At 36.6% G+C, this 23,842-nt stretch overlaps 1 protein-coding gene across 2 annotated transcripts in view; it reads right to left on the bottom strand.

Annotated features, from left to right (window-relative positions):
- The window catches only part of HNF4G (hepatocyte nuclear factor 4 gamma), a 59,092-nt gene that overhangs the window by 30,632 nt on the left and 4,618 nt on the right, over positions 1-23,842 (bottom strand). The window contains exon 1 of one of the 2 annotated variants that reach the window (XM_074847129.1): positions 13,155-13,183. The exons of the other annotated variant lie outside the window; for it this stretch is intronic. The gene's annotated coding sequence lies outside the window, so the exon portion shown is untranslated. Of the gene's footprint in view, positions 1-13,154; positions 13,184-23,842 lie in introns of those variants that run through there. 2 annotated transcript variants of the gene reach the window in all.

Genomic DNA, 23,842 nt, shown 5'->3' on the forward strand with positions numbered 1-23,842 from the left:
AGCTAAATTGGATGCACTGTTCTAGATGCCATCTAACAAGTGCTGAGTGAAAAGGAAAAATCACTTCCCTCGATCCGGCTAATATACAGCCCAGGATGCTGTTGACCCTCTGCTATCAGGACACACTGCTGGCTCACACTCTGATTGCTGTCTATCCCTTGGTTCTTCTCAGCAGAGCTTCTCTCCAGCCAGTCCCTTAATTGTCCCCCCAATACAGGATTGTTCCCCAACTGTCCCCCAGTTTCTCAATTCTCAACTGAATTTTTATTCTCTAAGAATCACAATACATTTCTAGCCACCCCTGGCTAAATTACTACAGCATTCCCTAGTTTTTAGATGTACACATAAATTAAGTTACCATGATGGACTTGGTTCGAAAAGATTGACTTAGCTGTCTCAAACAGTTTTAATTAAAATACTGCCATATCTGTTCACTTAGCCAGACTAAGAAGTCAGTCAGTGGCACCAGTCACTTCCACTAGTACTTCTGGACACATTTTGTAGAGCCAGCAGGACTCATCTACACCTCCTGCTATCTGTCATTCATCTGACAGTGAATGGCATTTCTGTTTCCATCTGCACAAGGGGGGGAGAGTTAAAAACTGCCATTACAGCTGGAATTAAGGAGCAATAATGGCTTGCCAGCCATGTTCAGGGCACAAGAATGCAGATCTTACAGAAGGACACTAAAAGGTGTTGGTTTGCCCATCTCAGGGAAGTGAAAAGTGAGAGGGAGTTTATTCCACAAATAAATCATGCACGGTAAACATCACAGGGGGGGGGAAATTATTTAGACAATAAAACAATGCTGCCATAAGAACAAAGGCATAAATTTGAGGCTGGCAAGTGGAAAGCTTCTAACATGGCAGGGTTATGACACTGTAACAAAGCTCCATTTAGGTAGTAGAGACAAGGAACCTAACTGATTTAAAGACACTGAGAGAAATTTATGAAAGGTATTATATGAGTTGGTGACATCAGCCAAGTTGATGACTCAGGAGGTCTCTTCTAGTCTTATGTTGCTGAACATTTGCATCATGAATAATTTTTTTACAAGTGGTCAGTGAACGATATCAAGTGTGTTATTCTAATTATGAATTAAACAAATATAAATGACAAAGTTAACCTTAGTGCAATAAGCAATTAACAGAATTATGCTTTGACTGCAGCTGATACATAATTAACTGCTGTAAATGACGGTATCCATCTAATTTGCCCAGATTGGAGTAGCATTATTCTTAGGCATGTTTGGCAAGTTCTTCAGTAATGTGCACTTGAGTGAAGTGCTCTTTACTAACATGTTCAAATTCACAAAGCTGTTATTAGAATTGCAAATAAGATATACACCAGCATCATTTCCTCAGCCCATCATTTTCTCATCTTTGGAACTATCCTTGACAGAAAATCAAACTGTAACAAGTCCAAAGGATGTTTGCACAAATGGAGCAAAAGTGGCGTTATATAATTAAACAGGGAAAATGTACAAAAAATCATCCTGATGAACCAAGCGAGACTGAATTGAAAACACGTGAGTTGCTGCTGAGTAGGAAGGAACAAGAATCATGGAGTTCACTGGGAGACAGAGGGGAACGATCACAGTAGAATTCACTTAAGAAAGTGGAAAGGGGAAGAGTGTTTTTTGAAGTGTGTTTGTTTAAGGCCCAGAAGTGACAAATATCTGATCATTCACAATCTAATGAAATTAGTAGGAAAAATCATCACCTTTCAAGAACTGGGTTTTCAAGGTCAATAGATGTTGGAGTTACAAAGTCCTTAAGTAGCTGATTAAAGCATACAAATTTAAAAAAAGAAGAAACTAGTGGCTCACAGTTCTTCTGTTCGTCTTTCCCAGAACAATATTGGAAAATCTGGACAACTGGAGAAAGTAATAAGATATCATGAGGGAGCAATTGCCTGATAAGGATCACACACAGCCTTGGGTGAACAACATAATGATATCATTTAGCAAAAATCTTTGGGCTGTGTTTACCTTCCACCAAGCTACAACCAATTTCTCTGATTTCATAGGTATTTATGTGGCTTTCAGAAGCACATAATCTTTCCAACAGTTGCAACTCCAAATGGTCATAATTTTCTGAGTGGCATGTCGAAATAGGACAGCTAATGACATAGGCTCTAGCAAGCAAGGAGGTTAGTGAAGCATGCAGCAAAACTAAACTTACATTCAAAAAAGAAAACAACAGAATACAGAAGCTTCAGTTCTCCATATACAGCTGAGGGAAGACTTCCTAGGCTGTATTTCCATCCTCACCTCTAGGTAATACCTGCAGCCAATAAGGGTAAAATAAATGCTAAGCTACCTGCAATGCAAACCAACTATGCCCCTAAAGAAAATTCTTATTTGGATTATAAAGGTTGAGAATACAGTGCTTTCACTCAAGGTGCAAAGGCATTTCTGAAGATTAAAGAAACTTCAAGAAAATGCTTAAGTCAGACAATGTTGATGCCAGATTTTCTTCCACTTGTAGAATAAAAAAGCATAGAATTTATACAATGTCTTGAAATACTATCTGGAAGGATTACATATAGGGAATAAGAGACAAACTGGTTTTTAAGACTGCGGAACTGTTGACATAGAAGCACATGAATAAAACATTCCCTGCTCTTTGGATGACTCTAATGTTTAGGTACTAGGTAAACTACATACTAAAACAGGATTTGTAGTTGAAAAGTCTGAAAGAAAAATAAGTTTAATTTGACTATGTGGAGAGGGTTTCAAGTAGAATGAAGGCATGAAGGAAACAAAGGTACATTTTGTAGTAACCCTGAGAACTACTTTACAACTCTTGCAGCCTCACTAACTTTCTTGGGTGAACTGCACTTTTAAAAGCTACACTTTAGCTGGGCAGTCACTATCTTGTTTTGGTTTTATGTATACTTATGTCAATGCTACCTACTAATTCTATACATTCTGATGTATGTGTAGTCTGTACATTTATGAGCAATTCTTAAATACAAACAAAATATACAGTGGCCACTCATAAAGTTCTGAAAGACAATTTTTTCTTCTGCATCCCAAACGTAACTCTCTGCTATTAAGATCCAAAGAAAAGCATGTAATTTTTAGGTTTTCCTATTAAAAAAAGTATCCACTAGCTTCAGCCAAGACAGCATTCTTTGCTTTGCTTTTTACTTTACTAGAAACCTTATGGGTCATACATTGTTCTTTCCCTTGGAAGAAACTGACAACACAGAAAATCATTTCTAGACACCAGGGATGAAACTAGCTCCCCTTATTTAGATACAACAGGACTTTAGTCAAGAACAGAGATTCTTATAGTCTAAATTGTAGGTCTGCTGAGGCACTACATTCTTTATTGATCTTGTAAACTGCAGTGCATGCAAAATAGAAAGCAGTAAAATTATTAGCCCATCAGTACTTTCTGTCCTCAGAAGTGATACGGCTACACCAGTATACCAGACTGATTATGGCAATATCAAAAATAAGAGTGGTTTATTTAATAGTTAAATATATATAAAATTAATTCTTATCTGCATATTTTCACATGTAGACCCTGGATCAGAAACATACCATTTGGCTAATTGTGGAGGAAAAAAGCACTACTTGTAATGACACAGCCTCTCCCACTGGGGCCACTATAAAGGCACATAAAAATCACCAGGTGTACTAAAGTGAGGATGAAGCCTAGAAATGGATCTGTTCTTTAAGTCCCTCTGTGCCCCTCTCCTTACCCTCGCTTATCTATGCAAGGTAAATTAGTCTCTCCATCATTCATGATGAGGAAAAGTTGGAATCTCTATGGGAAGCACACACTTTTTTTAAACCTCTTTTAGTTCTGCATTTCCAGAACTCCCTTACACACCTAATCCTATAGCCATTAGTAAGGCAATAAAATGACATAAAATGAGCAAAGAGCAATAAAGCAATCATATCCCAGCATGTTTATTTAGTCGTGGTCCTTAATGACGGAGACCTTCGTACCCACTGATACCTGGAGCTACTAACTCTCTGCTGTCTCAAATCCCTGGTTATCATTATTCTCAGACTTATGCCCAATGTTTTAAAGCCTTCTTCACACAAATCGTGCAAAAAAAAAAAAAAAAAAAACCAAAAAAACCCAAACCTCACAGAAAGATTAGTTTTATGGAAAAAAAAAGGCTTTACAAATTCAGCCCTAATCCATTTCCTTTTAGAGCAATACTGAAAGAGTTGAGTTAGGGGAGGCAGAACAGTGGAAGAAGTGGACATCTGGTCTGCCTCACCTGACAGGTACCAGCTTTACTTCTGCTACCTATAATCTGACCCGGCTGGATGTGAGTTAGATGCAATGCAAAATTTGCATATCTGCACTGAGGTTGTGTCAAAATGTGTTAATGTGTGCCTTAGCCTTTGAGTGTACTGTCCAAATTAGGAACGCTAAATGGCTGAAACATCAAACAGAGCTTGGTGGCTGTTGTTATTAGACAGTAGACATAACCTTAGTGGTAAGAAATGTACTTAAAATCTAGCTATGCACTTGAAGGCAAATCAGACTTTCCTCAAAATACTTAACAAGCAGATAAATTTAAGCTGTACTAACTAGTATATTGTGATTATTTTTACAATCATTTATATGTCAATCTAAAATCCGTTCCTTTAAAATACCACACCTTTTTAATTTAAAGAGCCATAGTTATCTATTCAGTGTTTAAGTAGTTTCCTCTATCTTTACTTCACTATTTATATTATTTTCTAAGATGCTTTAAGAAGCATAATTCCCATAATGGGACACTCTGATAATCTAGACTGACTTCTGAATAACACAGAAAAGTGCAGTTTGACCCAGTTATGCCTAATGGGGACCAAGAACATGTGGTTGTCCTTCAGAAGAACCCATTTTGATTTAAAAATGGCCAATAGCAATCTACCAAAAAAATCTAGGGACCAATCACAACCCAGTGATTGGTCACGATTACAGTCACAGCCAAAATACAGTAACTTACTTCTAGTTTGGATATTTCTAGTTTCACCTTTAACCATCCCTGGTTGGTTGGCTGTTTTTTCCTATCTGTGAAAAACAACCCACTTTATTTTTTTAGGGTTGCCTCTTTATATCATGTAAAATGTTTGCAGAGTCACTTTATTTTCACCTCAACCACGTGCTGTGTATGTTCCAGTCTTTTCTTCCCAATCTTTTTCTTTCTCTTATTTCCCTGTCCCACTTGCTCCTTTTCAGACCATTTCTTCCCTCTTTGATTTTGTCATTTTGCTTAATTAATTCCCTACATATAAAAATCACTTCAAAATAATTAAAATGTAATGAAGCCAACATGTCTTTAGACTACTACTGAAATTAGAGAAATTCTTTCATGGAACCATTTTTCAGGATCTAAAAATCATAGTATTTCTGAACCTGAAAGAGGCCACCATTGCATTTCTTAATACGTTGTACTAAAATGTCAGCAGATCTTACTTTTTCTTCTTTAAAACCTCCACAACAGATGTTTATAAAATGTCTGTGAGTACAGTTTATGCATTTCTTGTGGCAATTTGAACAGGACTGGTCTTTGAATCCTTTCCTTTTTAGTCTGAAAAAAAAGATCTGGAATTTTCTTTTAAACAATTTGGGGGGTGTTAAGCTTTATTTCCCTGTTTGTATGATACACCTGTTGCATTGCTTGTTCTTCTCTTGCTCACTCCATCTTCTCTAGACTTTTCCAGAGATATTCCCTCTTTCAGTTAGCCTTTTGTCAGAGATTGGTTTTACTACAGCTTTCAGCAGTGGTTTGTTCCTCTACTGGGCGTTCTCAGAATCTGTCCTCTTTCAAATTGGGATGAGCTGTGCAGATGTGGAAGCCCAGCCATAAACTAGCAACTGTTCAGAACAAATAAATTACGTGACCTAGATAACATGCGATATGTTGCATTAATATTGTAAGCAAAAAATACAACAGGTTGTGTTTGCACAAGTAAATGCATGCAATATACAAAAAACGCATATAGCCTGGCAACGTTCTTCAAATAGCGTGCTCTAGATAGAAAAGTTGCTCAAAAACTACTCTGAGGAAAAGATTCCTCTTTTCATTTGAATTTTCAAGTGTCCAAACAGTATGCTATTCTTCAGAAAATACCTTGCTGAAATAAAAACAATAAAAAAGAGCTATGTGTTGAATTATTTCATTGAGCTAGGATCAGAAGTAAAACACTGTGATAAATCATATCATTTTGCTTAAAAGCATGGGAGAACAAACCATGGACAGATAGAGGAGAAAAAGAAGAAGAAAATAATGGGAGAAAAACAAAAAACCAGTGCCCCTTTCCGGATGATTGAATTTTGTTTAATCCATATTTTACTCTCTGCTACATAATTTTACACTCTTGACAAAGTGTCAGGCAATTGGAAGAGGGTTGGAAAAACACATGCAGCTTTTTGTGAACTTTATGACTCCCTAAATTTAGATGACTTTTCTGAATAAAGAAAGTAAAAATAAATCAGGAAACAGTGTCAATAATGGGGTCTGAATTATCCAGCAATACAGAAAATGAAAACATCTTTAATATATTTAAATAGAACTTTCATAACATAAATAGCGGCAATGAGATTTGTCGACTGGCAGTGAAAAAAAAAAGTGATTTCTAGCTGACTTACACAGCTGACCTTTCAAAAAAAAATATTACACTGCCTATATATACTGTGGCTTATTTACTTACATGTTTCAACTATTGTAAGAATTCATAGTTAAAATGTGGCCAACATGTACCTTACCTAATCTTAATAGCAAAAGCTGGCACTGAAGTCTTGGATAAGCAAATATATTCACATTAATAGTTACAATTTTAGTTTCCAGAATTAAAATCAATGCCAATTTACCTGGATACTGCAAATAAATTAACAAACTATACAGAAAAATTAATGCCTACAGATTTACATTACAGTTTTATTTTCATCACACATATATAGTGTGCTTTTGTGTATATAGAGAGATAGAAATAGAAGGTTATGCAGTTCGGCTTAGTGACAATTTTATGATAGAGTCATGTTTAAATGCAATACAATTATCTTTAAGGAAATGTGCTCATAAGTTAAAAAGTTGGAAAATATGCATTTATATAACAGATTTGTCTGGATTTTCTAATAAGAAATCTTCCAGAATTCTGTAAACATTCACCATACTAATTCTTTGGTCAATAGAGTAACATCATCAGAGAGACCTGACAATAACGGTAACTACTAGGCTAAGTCAAAAATTTGGTTAATACATACAAATCTTCTGAAAAAGCATCCACATAATAATGCCAGTAAAAAATGAAAAAAGGGGGAGCAAGGTGGTTCTCAAAATCAAGAAACTGTTGGTTAATCCAAATATGAAAAATTACTAATCAGTTAAAAAAGTCCTTTAAAACTTTAGCAAATTAATTTTTTTTTCTACCTAGCTCCAACAATAGTTAGATGCAACACTGAACCCAAGTTCATATTTACATCCATTTCTGCCAATTCTTTACCTCTTCTCTATGAAATAACATAGTAGGTCCAGAGTTGCAGCACAGTGCAGTACACCTGCCCAACCAGCCAGCAAGATTAATCTTTTTTCTCTTTGGGAATTTGTGACCAGTGAGGAGCAGAATGATCAACCAGCTTTTTTACAACCTCCGGATGAGATTAATCATGTCTCACCTTATAAGTCACTCAAGTCCCTGAAATTTTTCATTCTGTTAACCTTTCATGTCAATCCTCTTGTTCCTTATCCTTTCCAATCTTATTAGGCTTTTATTTTCCTATGTTAATGAACATAGACTTCTACCACTCACGCTGAAAAGTTTATCAGTGAATCCATTGCTCATCAGAGGTATGTAAAAGCAAATGGTATTAATTCTACCAGAAGTGTTAGCAGATTGGTGCTTTATCAAGCCACTGTTCTTGCTTTTCCAACATATCTGCATTAAGCTAAACAAATATGATCACACAATAAACTTCCAATATTTAACTGAATGTAGTCATAAAGTGTATCACTCAGTAACCAAATCCACACACAAAACGTGCAAATTATTACAAAGCGGCACTACATATGAAACAATAGCAACATGCACTATCTCCTAGGTAGTACTAAGGGACAAAGGACACAATCCCTATCAGTGTTAAAAAAGGTATATCATTCAGGATACTTCCTTCAAACAAGCCTACGGGAAAAGCTATCTAAAACTCGTAGTAAAAAGTAGAATTAGAAAAGACAAATTTGAGTCCAGAAATAGAAATAAATCTAGAAATAGAAGCTCGCATGAGTCTAAGGATGATCTTCAGATGATGGCTTGATGGCAAGTCTGATAAAAGATAATCAAATTTTAGTCAGACCAAGAGAATAAATTTTCCAGTTGTTTTATGCCACAAAAATATTTATTAATGTGTTTATAGGCTGCCATTGATTTTAGTTGAAACAGTCCACTAATTATCAGAAGACACAGTATGGAAAACTTTGTGCAAAGCACTACCTAGTCTTCAGGAAATTAAATATAACTATGAGATGAGATGGGATGAGACGAGATGAGACGAGACGAGATGAGATGATATGATGCGACAAAACAAACAGGAACAAGGAGAAACAGTAAGATATATCCACCTACTGATGTGCTTTTCATAGACAACATTCTGTCCCCTTCAGTTCTAAACACTGAAGGTGGTGAGGAAAGAGATCTTAGACCTGCCTACAACTCCTCTTCTCAACAAAACATCAGTGAACAAAGTGAAATGAAAAGCACACACAAACCACAAACCAGCAGAAGATCAAGTACTCCCATAAAAAATGAGCTGCAGAAATTTTTCAAAATTATTCAGACATCTTAAGATGCAAATATGCACTGCAAGAGAACCCATGGCTCTTGATAATGGCTGGACTCATCCTGTTGGGAGCCAGCATGCTGAAAAGCATGGTTCTCAACTGAAAGCACATACACACACAGAGTAACAGTATTTACTGTACCACCATTCTCAGCAGGTAGGAGAACCAGCAAGCACAACAATTTATGATGGTTTTGATCACCCTGTTCCTTTTCACTGGCAGACAAGATGATGAGTTTACAGACACCACGTAGGATATGTAGACTGTATTTCATCAGACATCTACTTGCATCTTTTGATGCATGAATGCCTTTGAAAATCTGAGTCCAGCCCTAAGTATTCCCTACAGAAGTGTGATGATAAAAGTTTGTATTTGCTAAACTTTTTTTGTCTTGAGCTCATCAGTTGGCAATTATTGTAAATGATTAAGGAAATAATGAACACTAGCAGGCAATTCTTAGAGCTCAGTTCCTGGTGAAAATGAAATCTGTTTTATGAAACAAAGTCTTGGGAAGTACAAACATCAACTGAATACCTGAAAATGCCTTTTTTGTAGTAGACGTATCCTGAAAAAAACAGTCCAATTCTGGCTTTCTGGTTTTTTTCTTCTGCATGGATATGAATTTCATGGGCACTGTATGCAGCTAACAACCATACAGTATACATGATAAATTTTAATTTAAATGCCTCTAAACTAATTGAAATAACTGAAATAATTTTAAATATTTGCAATTATTAACTAAAGCCATTTTTCCCTCAAATTGGTTTCCGTGTATCTGAACTTCATGTGACTGTACTATAAGCCACATTCTGCTATACCAAGACAACACAGCCAGTAGCAATTGAGAAAACACATTATACATAGCACTTAGTTTGCCATGAAATTCTAGATGAGTTAATGATATATAATGGCCTACAATTCATGTGTGACTTATTTTAGCAAATCTCACTGATACAGCAATTCAAGCGCACTGCATCAAGGCTGCACTAAGTATAATCAAATGGGCTTGCAGAAAAATCAGCAGAAATTACAAAACACTTAACGGAGAAGAAAGTGACATGCTTAGAAGTCCTGAACTCAGTGTTTTTAGACTGTTTTAACACATCTGTTTTATTAGGATTTCCAGTGCAGAATTTGTGGAGAAAAGAACTAAAGTGTCAGCGCTTATTAGTACCCTGCTCCTTACCCCAAGCTATTGAAATAGTTACAAAAACCTGTCCAGTTTCACTGTGATGGCTGACATCTTGACTGACACTAAAATGACATGCAAAGGGTATCTTTGCAAGCTCTCTTACAACTTTTTAAGTGGGTTACCAGGTACACAGCCAGTACCTAAGATACGGATGCACACCAGATGTACCCTGTGGCAGTAGGTCTGCAGCAAGAACAAATTTTGCCATCTCACGAATCAAACCATTTCAAGAAGCCCTGATGAATATATTGAATAACAGAAGTCCCAGGAATACCTGTTTATCTGCACAAGTCTATGTGTGACTTCGTTAGCAATTTCCTTTCATTACGAAAGCTAACCTTAAACCTAATCCTAGCCCTACCCTTTGTGTTCTATCTATTAAACAATCATTAATCCAGGAAAAATCCTTTCATTTTAACCCGTTACAGCTTTGTTTCTTTAAGTGCCCTTTGGAGGAAATTTGCCAAAGGCTTTCTGGAAAATTAACTATACTGTGACAATGACTAAAATCACAACCAGAAAGCACATCAAAGCTCTGAGCCTGACATTCCGTAGGTTTGCTACATACTGTAGTGGGATGAAGTCTGGAAGGGCACCAGCCCCCTTGTTTCCCTTTCACTAGCCTTGTTGGCAGGAAAGGAGATACAGCATTTGCTTTCTCTCTCAAGACAGGACAATCAGAAACCAGCATACAACACCAGGAGGTCCACTGCGGCACACCTATGTCAATAACATATCCTTTTCCCTATACTTAGTGACTCCTTGAAAGAACTGCAAGCTTATGCAGTGTGTACTCCCACTGAAAAAATTCTTTTTATTAGAGATTTAAACATTATCTTTTCTGCATCAAGCTCACACTGTACTTCCGCAGATTTCATCTGCAGCCCTTTTTAGAAAAAAAAAAAAATTAAAAATTGCATGGCATTTACCGTTTTCCATGACATTCTGGTCCTTTGATACAGGTATACAGGGTGACATAAAACAGACTAGTGAGACAGATTAGTAAATATAAATCATTCTGTAGTTGGGAACTGTCAGTGCTAGTTTAACGGTTGGACTAGATGATCTTCAAGGTCCTTTCCAACCTAGACGATTCTGTGATTCTGTGAAGATAATTGAAATAATAATACTTTCAGATACCTTCCTACTTGTAGTAACACCAGTTTTACCAGTAATATGTGCAAGAACCTAATGTGGAAAAATTGAACAGGTGAGACAGAAAACATCTAAGGTAGAGCAAGAATAATCCTGGTTCCCATCTCCTGCTGCCCTGCAGATGGCTCCCACACCACCATGGGAATTTACCTCACCATGGCTGGTCACCCCTAATGCAACGCAGCCACCTCCGGCTCTAGATGGCAGCTCTCTCTGCAGCTCCTGCCAAACAGACCAGTGACAATGGGCTCACCTAAATACAAAAAAACCTCCACTCTGTGATCAGAAAGCCATTGAAGTTCACAAATAATAGATGTTGGAGCAAAGCCAGTAGAAATGTATCTGATTATTAAAAAATGTCTGCATTCATTTGTGGTGGAATGTCCATTTTTTATATGGTGCACATTATTTAATTTTTGTGGTTTGGGAAATAATGGAACAATGCGCAGTAAAAATATACATGCAAAAGCCCATACAGATACTAGAGAACTTGAAACACTTTTTGCTATGAAAAATCTAAATAAAAATTCAGGAAACACATCATCAGACAGAAAAGTCATTGGAATAAAATTTGTCTTAAGAGATCTGGCAAAACTAGTCTGTTTCCACAATAAAAAAAATAGCCTGAGGCATAAACTTTACCATTACTTAGTTTTCTCAACTATCTTTATTCACCTAATAGCAATACAAATCCGCATAACTGAGTAGATACAGAGATCTCCTGTGTAATCACATTACCTAAGTATATGATTTTAATTAATAAACACCAGACATAATAATTATCTAAAGCTGAATTACTGGTTTTACTTGATATTACCTGTCCATTCTCTTCAACAAAAATAAACAGGAACAAGACAAATGTCTTTGCCCTTCTGCTACTCTTTCAGTGGAAATCTAAAGATTCAGGGCTTTTCAGACTCACCTTTTATAAATTACATGGCGTTTGATATAACATAATTAATTCACACACATAAAGATGGGCCCTCTACAGAAATGTCAGTTTTGGTAGCAATGGCCACTTGTCAATAGGAAAAATGTACTTTATCTAGATAAAAAGACTAAACCAGTTCAAAGTACTTTATTAGCAACAGCTCCCCTAAGAAAAGTGTGCAGCAAAACCTAACACCAACACACCACTTCTTCCAAGACCAGACATTATTTTCACCGAAAGAAAAATATCTGTAAGAGTATGTATAACAGTGCCCTCTGGTGAGTAGTGGCCAAGCAATATGCTTCCATTGTAAGGGTAAAGAAAGATTTTTGTGGCAGGGCTGAGACGTCATTTGGACAATTTTGCAAACTGAATTATGGTATTACTCTTCAAAACCAGCAATGAAGAAGTTACATGTTTTGAGATTATAATTACTTCATGCAATTAGTTTATGCTTATTTTTTTAAATGCAAACTTGCATGAAGAAAGAGACAGTAGCCTTGACAAGGTGAAGATTTATGAGTGCCATAGACAGCATAGTTACTTTTATGGCTCAGAATGTAATAGATCCTAAGCAAACACTGATAAGTCCTCTATTCTTCTGAGAAGTATCCACCCACCAAGTGTCCTGACATTGGAAAGCCCCACAGTTTTGATAAGAATAAAGACAAGCTAACCGTAGAAAACAACTTCATTTCTTAAGTCAGTTGAAAACATTCATCAAATGTTTTGCAGGCAAGGGCTGCATCTTCCTCCATTTATTGGACAATGACCACTGCACTTTCAATCCTACTGAAATGTGTAAATCCTACTGAAATATGTAAAAAAAATATATATATACACACACCATAAAATACATGTGTATATATAGAGATACATATGTGTATCTATATATATACACACACATACAAAATTAAGTTGCAATATTGGAGAGACTTGTTATTCAACCAAGGAGTAAAATTCTACTTTCAAAAGGTTTAATTGTCAAACACAACAGAAGGTACTTCATAAAATACAGTTGATATGAAGTTGCGGTGGTGGTTGAGGCCTGAAAAATACCGTTCTTGTCTACTTTATTACCTGCTGTCTGAGCTGAAACCAAGAGTAGCTTTACTGGGAATGTCCTTGTCCTTCATCAGTACTTTCCAGTGATCACATCTGCTCTGTCTCTGGAAGTACCATGGCAGTTACTTCTAGGCTCCTCAGTGCAACCTGCACCACAGCAGTGCTCTCGTGGGGCAGGAAGACTTAGGGAAGTCACCAGAGCTGTTTGTATCTATGATGTTTGTACTGCATAGGAATGAGAAAGTGAACTTAATGAAAATGTTACCCTAGTCAACTTATCTACCTCTTATGACAATCATTCTTCTCATATTCAATATACCTCATCACCCTCTTGCTCTAACTGTGGTGACTAATTAACTTCACGGTTTTTAAGGAAGGAACTTGGCAGTCCCACTCTGCTGTTTAACAAATAACCAGCTCTCCCCAGAGGACTCAAAGGAGTCTCTTCCAGCCAAGTTCCTCTGGGCCAGGTATAAATATCAAACAAAAACCCACCTCAGCAGGTGGCAGAAAGAAGTGCGGGAGGACAGGATTGATAAAATGTCATCAGCAAATAAAAAATCTTTTACATTATTTTTCAATATTTGGTTAATTTATTATAGAAACTGCGACGGCTACATTGGACATTGTAGCCCTTTATTATACTATATGACTCGTCAGATTTATGCATTAGCATCCTCTAATACATTTACCTAACACCTCCAAAGATCCAGCTATCAGCTTTCCCAAAACAGAGGCTCTGGTACTTTCAAAGGAGGACGAGCTAATTAATTTTACGCAAAAAAAAAAAAAAAAGAGTGTGACATGTTGTAAATAACAACAACAAATTATAATACTTTCAAAAAGTTAAAAGTTCTCCCTTCTCTGCAAATTGCCACCCTGGCAAATAAGTGGATGGAGTAAACTGTTTTTCAAAATCTAACCCAGTTTACCAGAAAACTCCACATGTGAAGAATGAAGCCAATTTGATTTATTTTGGCAAGTAAAGAAGGGAAGGGGCTGTGAAAGTCAGGTCTGCAGTACAAATATTAACTTTCCTGATAATACTTCAGCAATCACTAAAGATCCTAGAGCAAAGGCTACCTTTTTATTATAGCAACAAACGGCATTCAGCCTTATGAGGCCAACAAGCATCACTGTAATACATGAAAAACATAGTAATAGTTCAGATCAATTTGGGGTCTGCTCTGAACCTCAGATGTAGGGTAAGTTAGAAGTCAGCAAATTAAATTACTGGCTTTTAAACTTTTCCATCATATATTTTTGTATAGCTCCATAAATACTTCTAAATTAAGGCAGCTGTCAACATAAGACTTATCCAGCAGCAAAATGGAAGAGTGAAACTACAGTGTAAGACGTCACCATTTGCTTATGCGAGAGACATTAAGAGCTCTGTACAGTCAGATCATGTTAAGCATTCTTCACTGGTGAAGTAGTCACTAGCTGGAAGTGCTAGGGTGAGAATGTGGTAATTTTGTGACAGATTGGTAATTTTGTCAGAGTGAAAAAAAATTATCCAGGGTAGTTGTAAACAATACTTCATGGGAATGTATTGGAAGCAACACAGAAACTTAAAAGCAGACAAACAAATATGAAAAAGCACATTTTTGCAGAAAACCTTAGCAAATTGACAAAACTTGACAAATTTGTTACAGTCCTCGTAAGTTCAAAGTCAATGAGATTTGACCATATCGGACATTTTTTTCAGGTGCTAAAAGCAAGAACATAAAAAAGTCAGAAACACTGTCCTGCTTGGGGGTTCAGCCCAGGCTTGTTCCACTTGCTACAAAGCTCCGCATTCCCTAGGGTGCAGCGCAATCCCTTGTGTGCCACCAAGGCTACTGCCAGCGGCTTTCTCACTGAGCCCTTGTAAAAGAATTAAAGGAAGTTATACTGAAATTAACTCTTCATTAATCAAAGGCAAAATAATTCTCTCTCTTCCAGCCACATGAGAGAGGAGGGGACAGTTATTTGGAAACTGGAGAGCCCTGGCAGCACTCCTGGCTTTTTTAGCTCAAAAGAGTGCATCTCTGTCAGTGCTGTGGCGTGACTGCATCAAGCCGACTTTATTCTTCTGTTCACAAAGGGGTACTTCACATGTCTTAGATCAGTCACAACTTGCCCCAGTGATTCTAAAGAAAAAAAAAACAACTATTATTCTAGATTTTAAAAAAAAAACAAACAACAAAACAACTGGCAGAACACACAGATTTCTTTGAGTACTACTTATTTTCCTGTGCATTCCAGTATCTCAAGGTGCTCTGACAGTGATGGTGCATAGTAAATAAAGTAAAAAGAAATCCACTCTAATTAAATCTATTTATGATTCCTTTAGCTGTGTTACATCACTGACAAAAAATGGACTCTGGTTTGCCTTCTTTGGGCTGTGGGATCACATCACTACAGCTCTTTCAACACAAAGTTATAATAAAAAGTGGGATTAATATTTTTTTTTGTTTTTATCAAGTGTTTATAGTGTCTAGGTTTTCCATCTCAACTGTTCTTGTTCAAACTAAATCTAGTTCGGGAAAAAAATCCCCACTTCATTTCCCTGAGAACCCAGTTATTTTATCTACCTCACCAACCAAGCTACTCTACCTTGTCATTTCAATTTTCACATATTTTCTCTTTGTGTATTAGTTCTATGATTCAATGAAATCTCATCTCTTCAACCCACTGCCATAAACTACTGTCCGGAACAAAGCTCTCTCTCTCAAATTCAATCTCAAACAAAATGAAAAAGAGAAAATCACAAATGAGAAAGTGGACCACAACCAATCCTATGGGTCCCGTTCTCACAAGGTCTGCAAGTTATTTTGATTCATCAAGTAAACCTGAACTATGGGAAGGTGCTATCACCTCTCTTGTTGCCGAATGAGAAAGTGTTAATAAAAACAAGACCTCCTTCCAGGGACACTGGAGTGTCAATATTAATCACTGATCTGGCTGAAAGACACTTCTTGATCTTAAAAGTGATTTCCAGATGAAATACAAACAGCTGAAATTTTATTGTTTAAATAAATGGGGACACAGACTGTCACACATCTGGTGGAATTACTGTTGCTAAACTATGGTTACTATAAATAGCAATTACTTACTGTAATGGTAACACCTAGAAATCCTTTGTGCTCAACTGAGTCTTCTCTCAGACATTTAACAGCCCTAGTAATCAGGAAGGCAAGAAAAACCTTTATGTTTATGTCATCTATACCTCTGCACAAAGAACTGAGCTGCAGAGATCTCACAGTTGAAAGAACTTTTAGAGAGGGATTAATTTATTTTTGTTTAAAAATTTAGGACATTTATTGCACTTTCTTATACTGCCTGTTAAAAGCTTTGTAATTTCTGTCTTCAACTCTCTGCATGCATTTTTTTCTCCTGTTTATATGCCTTTAATAGCTTTGTATAAAGCCCCACCTGCTAAAGCCTCCACAAGAAAGCTGCAATAGCTGTAACTCATAGGACTGGATTATGAAACTTTTCCTTCAAATGAGTATCTGGAAAACACCAAAAATAAAGTACTTACGTAGCGAACATCTAAAAATGCTGGAATTGAGCCACTATATGTGAACCTGAGAGTTAAAAGGACTGAGCAAAGAATCAATTAACGTTCTCTACAGTTAGAAAATACTTTGTCATATAATGGTGGCTGAAAGTAATTTTTGCAATCAAGAACAAGCAGTTGTCTGTATCCATACTGTGCCATTGTTGAGGTACAAGCAAGGCAAGCCCATACCATTGCTTCAGTGGAACTACATAGAAAGGGAGTTAGCACTGAATTAAAAAATCAGTTTCACACAATGAAAGTGTGTTTTAATAAAAAATGAAGGAATTCATTTTTCCTTCTATCACAGTGATTTTTAAATTGGTGTAACTCAATTAGTTGAAGTTTGATCAGCAGAGCAATCAGCAACAGAGTGCGCAGAATTGATGCAAATATTCCCACATGCCACATGAAGCAGTGACATACTAATAATAGCATATTGATGCTGATGTTCATAGAGTCTCTGTGACTATTAGAACAGTTTCATTTGTTGAAAAGCTGTACTTAGAATTCTTTATCCAGCTACAAATAGGAAATCTCATTAATAAAGCTATTTTTCACTTCTTCAGCTGAGCTTTTAAAAAGTTAGGTTGCAGTGAAAAATTGCTAGCATTTCTCCATGACTTCTCAGTGTAGCACCTCTTTCTTATCAGGTTTACCCTGATGTTATTCTGTAAGTGTGCATATGGTATAGAATGAGACGTTATTGAACTTGACAAGCTGCAATATACTAAGAGTAAGCCTCTAACCTGCATATGTATACACACCTTGTAATACATACACATTTCTCTAATTCCCTCAACCTTCCCATTGCCGTATTATAACATAAATCTATTGCTACTACTTTGTCTGAAAAATGCTATTTTTTCACATCTCAACATTTTGTTTTCTTCTAAGCACAGAATCCTTCCTTTGTGGACTCCTACAAGGCTCAGTTCTGAGCCCTCTGTTCTGTTCTCTCCCAGGTCTTCACCTTACTACTTCCGAGCACTGAACCTGAGGTCATCAGTCACCTATAATCTTAACCACCACACCAGCTTCAGTGATGCTTATTTGTAGGCACTTTAACACCTGTTAACAAACCTCCTTCTCCTTTGTCCCTGCTGTTCAAGCAAGTTCTAGTCTTCCTCTTGGCTTACAACACCAAAGCCCGAGATATGCCCAAACAAAGCATCTCTCTCATTATTACCCCTTCTCTCTGCTCCTTCTCAACTGCTTCCATATTTCATAATTTCAGCATCAATCTGCTTCTTCTCCTCCTGCATCTCATCTGCTTGCAAACTGCCTGCTGACTCCTGAAACATTCTCTGTATGTAAAAATTTCTTTGGCACGCAGCTGGAGAGGGTTTTTTTTCCCCAAAAACTGTGAGGGCAACAGCTTTCTCAGAATCTCAGACCTAGCAATGGAAAGTTTTGTAGACTTTGTCCCTTTTCAAAGATACTGCCACCTAGAAGTCCAACCACGTTCAGTAGTTGCTATGACTGATGTCTGAACTGTGATCTTCCCGGCCACAGCGACTCAGACGCTGGAGGCCAGTCACTTAATTTCATCCCTTCCAAGTGTGGAAGTATGGGAGAGCAAAACCTTTGGAAATATGCCCTACGCACTTCTTCACCAAATCCCTCATCTTGAATTTCATCTGTTTTCAATTCAGCTACATCTCTTTCTGCCCTAAAGCCAAGCTCTCCAGTCCTACAGATGTACAGACTGTAATCCATCCTCTAACACAGAGAATGGTGCTCCTGCTCTTCACCCAAGAGTAAATTACAAAAAAAGAATAAATCTCCAACATTAATCCCCTCACTCTCCAAAGAATTTGCTTGGAAGAAATCTACAGCAACTCAAAAAGAACGTGCCACATTTTTTCATGCTGCAACTGCCCACCAAACAGCTACATTTAATACACAGCCAACTGCTCTCCTCGTGTCTTTAGCAAAAGCTGGTGGGCTACTCAAAAGACAAACAAAACAAAAGGAAAAATAAAATTTAAAAAAGCACCAAACTCTCGAACACATACACAAAAACCCCAGGTATATATATGATCAGCCTTTATACAGAAAAAAATACCTTTGCACACTATTCTTACTTATTAACATTAATGTCTATAAATAACTTGCACACAGTTATCTTGTTTCAGCAGGGCAATTCTGAAGGAAATGGACAGCCATACTAAAAATGGAAGAAAATATATTTAACAGGCAAAGTCAAGTTTTACCTTCATATAGGTTAAACAATTTATAATTTTGCTTAAATAAAAACGTGTATAGTTGTTCTTCTTTAGACACACACCTAGAAAGTTTGAAATGAGCTGTTTGGACATAGGTATCAACACAGAATAGGCATCAAGGCTCAATCAATGGGCATCAATAGGCATCAAGAAATTGCTCAGGGAATTTAAAATGTGTGGGATTCTTTCCTTCATTACAACCAACTCCATTTCTTAACACAGCTTACTAAACCTTAATTTTTTATTTAAGTAAGTCTACAATAAGGTTCCTACACGTGGGACATCACTCTAAGGTGTTCTATGTGAAGTTCCTAATAATTGAAAAATGTGTTGGTCAAGACCTAGATGAGTCATCACTTATTCCGATTTTATTTTAAATTTTATGGTTTAATTTTAAATATTATTTTAAGGATCTATTTCAAAAAACAAACCATTGAAATATTTATTGCTTTTGGCTTTATTTTGGTGGAGATTACTCTTAAAAAATAAATTTAAGTAAGCAAAAAGTGTGCTTAATTTACTAAACACTGACTGCATGATGGAAGTAAATATAAAAATGAATATACGTATATAAATACATAAAAAGTAGATATACTTTATAAAAAGTAAGAATTGTTTAATAAAGCAGCTGTTAAAGGCTTTGTTTTTTCTTACAACAATGTCTAGTATAGCTGCACCTGATTTAGTATTGCTGCACATTTTACTACATGAAAAAGTAGGTGTCACTGTACTTATAAGCATAGCAAATCTTATTTCTTCACACATTCATTACATATGACATTCAATATTTTTCTAATTCAAATAATGCCTATCTTCAGTTTTTTCTGTAGGTCATGATCAACTCCATCCCATTTATTTCATTTGGCGTAATTCCCACAGGGTTACTGCAAGGAATTGCAAAGATTCAGCATCATTAAAGGTCACCAACTATGCATAGAAGTAAGTAAGTGACCCTTTCCTGCACTATCATCTGCTCAGAGAACTTCCAAAACAGTCACTGGAAGTTTTATATAAAGTCAACAATATTCTTCTACGGTATATGGTGGCTTCCTTTCAGGAACTTAATACCTTTTTGGTTTAAATGTCAACTATGCTTAAGTACAGGACCTGTCTTTAAAACAATTTCTGTATTTATTCACGTCGACCATCCACTTTCTAAGGGGTGATTGCACAAAATATTTAGGAATGCTTTTAATCCAGTGCATTTAGTTTCCATGAAAGCAATGTAGTAGAGGAAAGAAGAAAGGTAGCAGTGGCATCGTACTACCTACAGCAGTTTGAGAAGCACTGCTCTGTTCAACTGTAAACACAGGTATTTATAGACTAGCAGATATATTTAGTGTCATAAACATCCCCTTTGGTTGGAAAAATTAAATTACATACATTGTTTAATATTAGGTGGCTGGTTTGTTTTCTTTTTATTCTTTCTTAAATTACAAGGCTAATGAGGCATACAAAATGATTCTAAATGAATTTAGGAAAGGATGTAAGGCTTGTTTTATAGGAAGGTTATTGATTTTCAACAGGACTCTAACTATGTCACATACTAATAACAGCATTAAATGTTTTGTATCAGGGCAAGAAGGCAAGCAACTTGGAGACTTGTATGATTCACAGATATAGAAAATATATATACATCCAAATGCTGTATCTAAAGCTTGAGATGATACACTGTAAGTAGCTCCCAGTGTTCCCAGCAAGAAAAATATCCTTGTACAGAAGTAAGCTCCTCTTACAGTTCTAATACAACTACACTGACTCTAGGGTCAGGGTCATCTCAAACAGACAACATTAGATCTGACCCAAAATGGGTTAGAATTTTGAATTCAGTGGTATTAGGATCAGGACACAGAGAAAGAGACAAAGATGAGGATGTCTGTCTTCTCTGGCACACCAAAACCAAACCATATATGGAAAGCATCTCAGCTGAAAGAAAGGGATTCCTGCAAACAGCAGCCACTAGCAAGACACAGATTTTTCTTGATACCTGAAAAAATATATCTTGACTTATCAAGGATTACAGGACGTGTTGAATTCTTTATCTAGCTAAGAATAATGGAGCATCTTTAATTTTCCAGCATCACAAGCTGTACTTGTGGTGGGCTGATGTATCCTTTGCAAAGTGCACCACACAATCCGTTTTCAAATTTCTAAACCATTAGTGGGTTGATGCCAGGGCTCCCCAAAGTTTCTGCTTCCAGTTGTACTGGTCTGAGGTAGAACAGAGCTATTAAACTGAAAAACAGCAATATATTACTTTGTCTACCTAAAATTACCAGCCGAGGCAGACAAAACTGTTTTCATAGTGACTTCTAAGAGTATATTGTCTTTCTGGGCTTGATAATGTGTTTAGTTCTATCCCGTAGCTTCCCTACAACTATTTAACTACATTACTTTGCCCAACTAATTAAATACTTTGTACCAGGAGAGTTTTTCCTTCACGACCTTCCCTATACAGCTGAGGTTTAACAAGCACCTTGTTGGCTTGAGCTGCCCTGCAATGCTGCTTTTCATACTCTTACGGAAAGCAAGAGCTCTGACTTACAAATTCAAGGCTACTAGATGGAAAAGGAGACCACAAAGGGTTAAAAAATTTGCTACAATCTCATAGATACGTTCTTCAGGCCATTTGAAGCTGTGTTCATTTTCTATCTGCCAAGGTTTTTGCAATTCATACATGTATCTTAATTTCAGAATGCTCATATGCGCTCTCTGGTTCCATAGAAACTCGGGAACGATTATTCCGAGTGTTTTTTTATTTTCTACCCTCTTTCAGCTTCAAGTATCTCTCGGGAAATAAACTACTTTACCTATTGGATTAAAATAAGATAAAAGCTCCACTATTAAGTTCTGTACTAACAAAATTCATGGTGAAATTTCTGTTAAAATTTGAATCCCTTTCTCAGCCAGAACCTGAAAACTGCTTAACATTTCCTTGCCCTTAAAATGTAAGCCTATTAATTGAAAGTTTCCAAGTTTTGCTCTATTATTGAAAAGGTCTTTATAGACTTGCTATTGGAAGGATTACTGCAGTGGAATTGCTTGTTCTCCTATTTACCACTAACCAACGTGATGTTAAAAATGAAAAATGAGTTCCACTCAGTCAGTTTTCGAGCAGGTAAATACCCCTACCATTATATATCCACCAGTCAGCTTTCTCTTTTTGGCAAGAAAATAAATGACTGATTTTGTTGACAGAACAATTTGTTGAGGTCTGGCTGCAATAATCTAAAACTTCAGCCTCGGCTTTCCTCAGAACTGACCATTTCTTTCAACGGGGACAGCAGAAGCAGGCACGTGCCCAGACCTCAGCCATGGAAGTTCAACATCCACTAGATCAATGCAAGCGTCCCTATATTTGGCAATTTAGGCAACTATCATCTCAGCTGCGGACAAGGATATGTATTAATCGTTGTACCTTTGTTAAGGGGACAATGACCTTCAGGAGAGGTGGGAGATGAAGTGGACAAGCAAGTGATGCTAATGCCTTAAACTGCCTTGGTTGTTTTGGCTGAGCCTGAAAATGGAAGTGAAATGAATCAGCCTGCACCAGGGAACTTGTACTGTTTCTCCTCCACTCTTACTTATCTGCAAACAAGGGCATCTGAATGAAGCCTGAAAACTTTGGCTGAGGAGATGGATCCCAAATTAAAACCCAAAAGCTCAAACCAGACTTGTGTTCTGTGAAATACAGAATGCACTGACATTTTTAAATGTAGTATGGATTGTAAATTCCTGGGAGCTGTGGCTCTGGTTCATCCCATTTATGTTTTACTCTCAGTCCTAAATAACAGTAGTTAAGGAGATACAGGCCCTGTAAAGTACTTTTTATTTGAGATAAGTTCTTTTCATCTTGACTCACTTTAAACCAAAAAAAGCTGTAACCAACAAACAAACAAACAAAAACCACTCACTAAGTTAGCCTAATAGACCTGCAATTAGTTTAATGCATTTTACATTTTTACAACTAAAACTTCTTCCCCCTAGTCCTGAGGTTACTTTTTGCTCTTTGGGGAAATTCCAGTGGAGGTTTCCTTTTATTTATTTTTTTATTTTTGCAGATAGCCTTTTGTCTTTCATATAATGATCTGATTTTCTATGCAAGTTGGGTGTCAACACCAAACTCTTAAAAGGGCAAGTTTGTATCCCTGTAACTTATATAGAAGATTCTGAAATGAAACATATCAAGATAAATCTCACATTAAAACAGAGTGCCTTCTTTTGCATTTTTTTCTCCTCTTACTGTCAAGGCCAAAGTTATTCACATTACTGTGCTCAAATCTAAAGTTCTTCCTTAAACTTACATCAGACCAAGTTCTGACACTTCAACAAAACTGAAGGAAATTAAAAAGCATTATCTCTAAGTCTCCCTAAACCACCCATTAAAATTACATGTATAATACTAATATAAAAAGTCATTGAAGCTCAGAGAGCCAGATAAAAAGAAAAAAAAGTTAAAAGCGATAATATAGGGTAAGACACTGTAAAATGTGAACTGAGACAAGAGGCTCAAAGACATTAAAACCTCTCTAAAAATGTAAATCTTTTTGAAATGTTTTGGATTTGGACATTACAAGCAGGAATATCACTGTTCTCCCAAAAGGCAAGAAGAATATTAAAGAAGGATAATACATACCTACTACGTAGATAGCGTCTACCATCAAAATTAGAACTAGCAGTAAAAGCTATGCACGATTTTCACTGTTCATAAGTAAAAAGCCTACTGCCATTTTTTTGAGGACAAAAGAAGAAATATGGATTGAAGGTAAGTGCCCAGAAACCATATGAAACTATACACGCAGTCGACAACGTACAGGATCTCTATCCCACCTAACCAAGTCACCAAATGGTCCAGTAGAAAAGACTGTTTTCAACTTGTTTAGCAGTTGGGAGCAGGGGAGTAATAAACAGATGAAGTATTTAGCAATCTG

The sequence above is a fragment of the Strix aluco genome, chromosome 1 (genome assembly GCF_031877795.1).
Source record: "Strix aluco isolate bStrAlu1 chromosome 1, bStrAlu1.hap1, whole genome shotgun sequence".
NCBI classification, from domain to species: domain Eukaryota; kingdom Metazoa; phylum Chordata; class Aves; order Strigiformes; family Strigidae; genus Strix; species Strix aluco.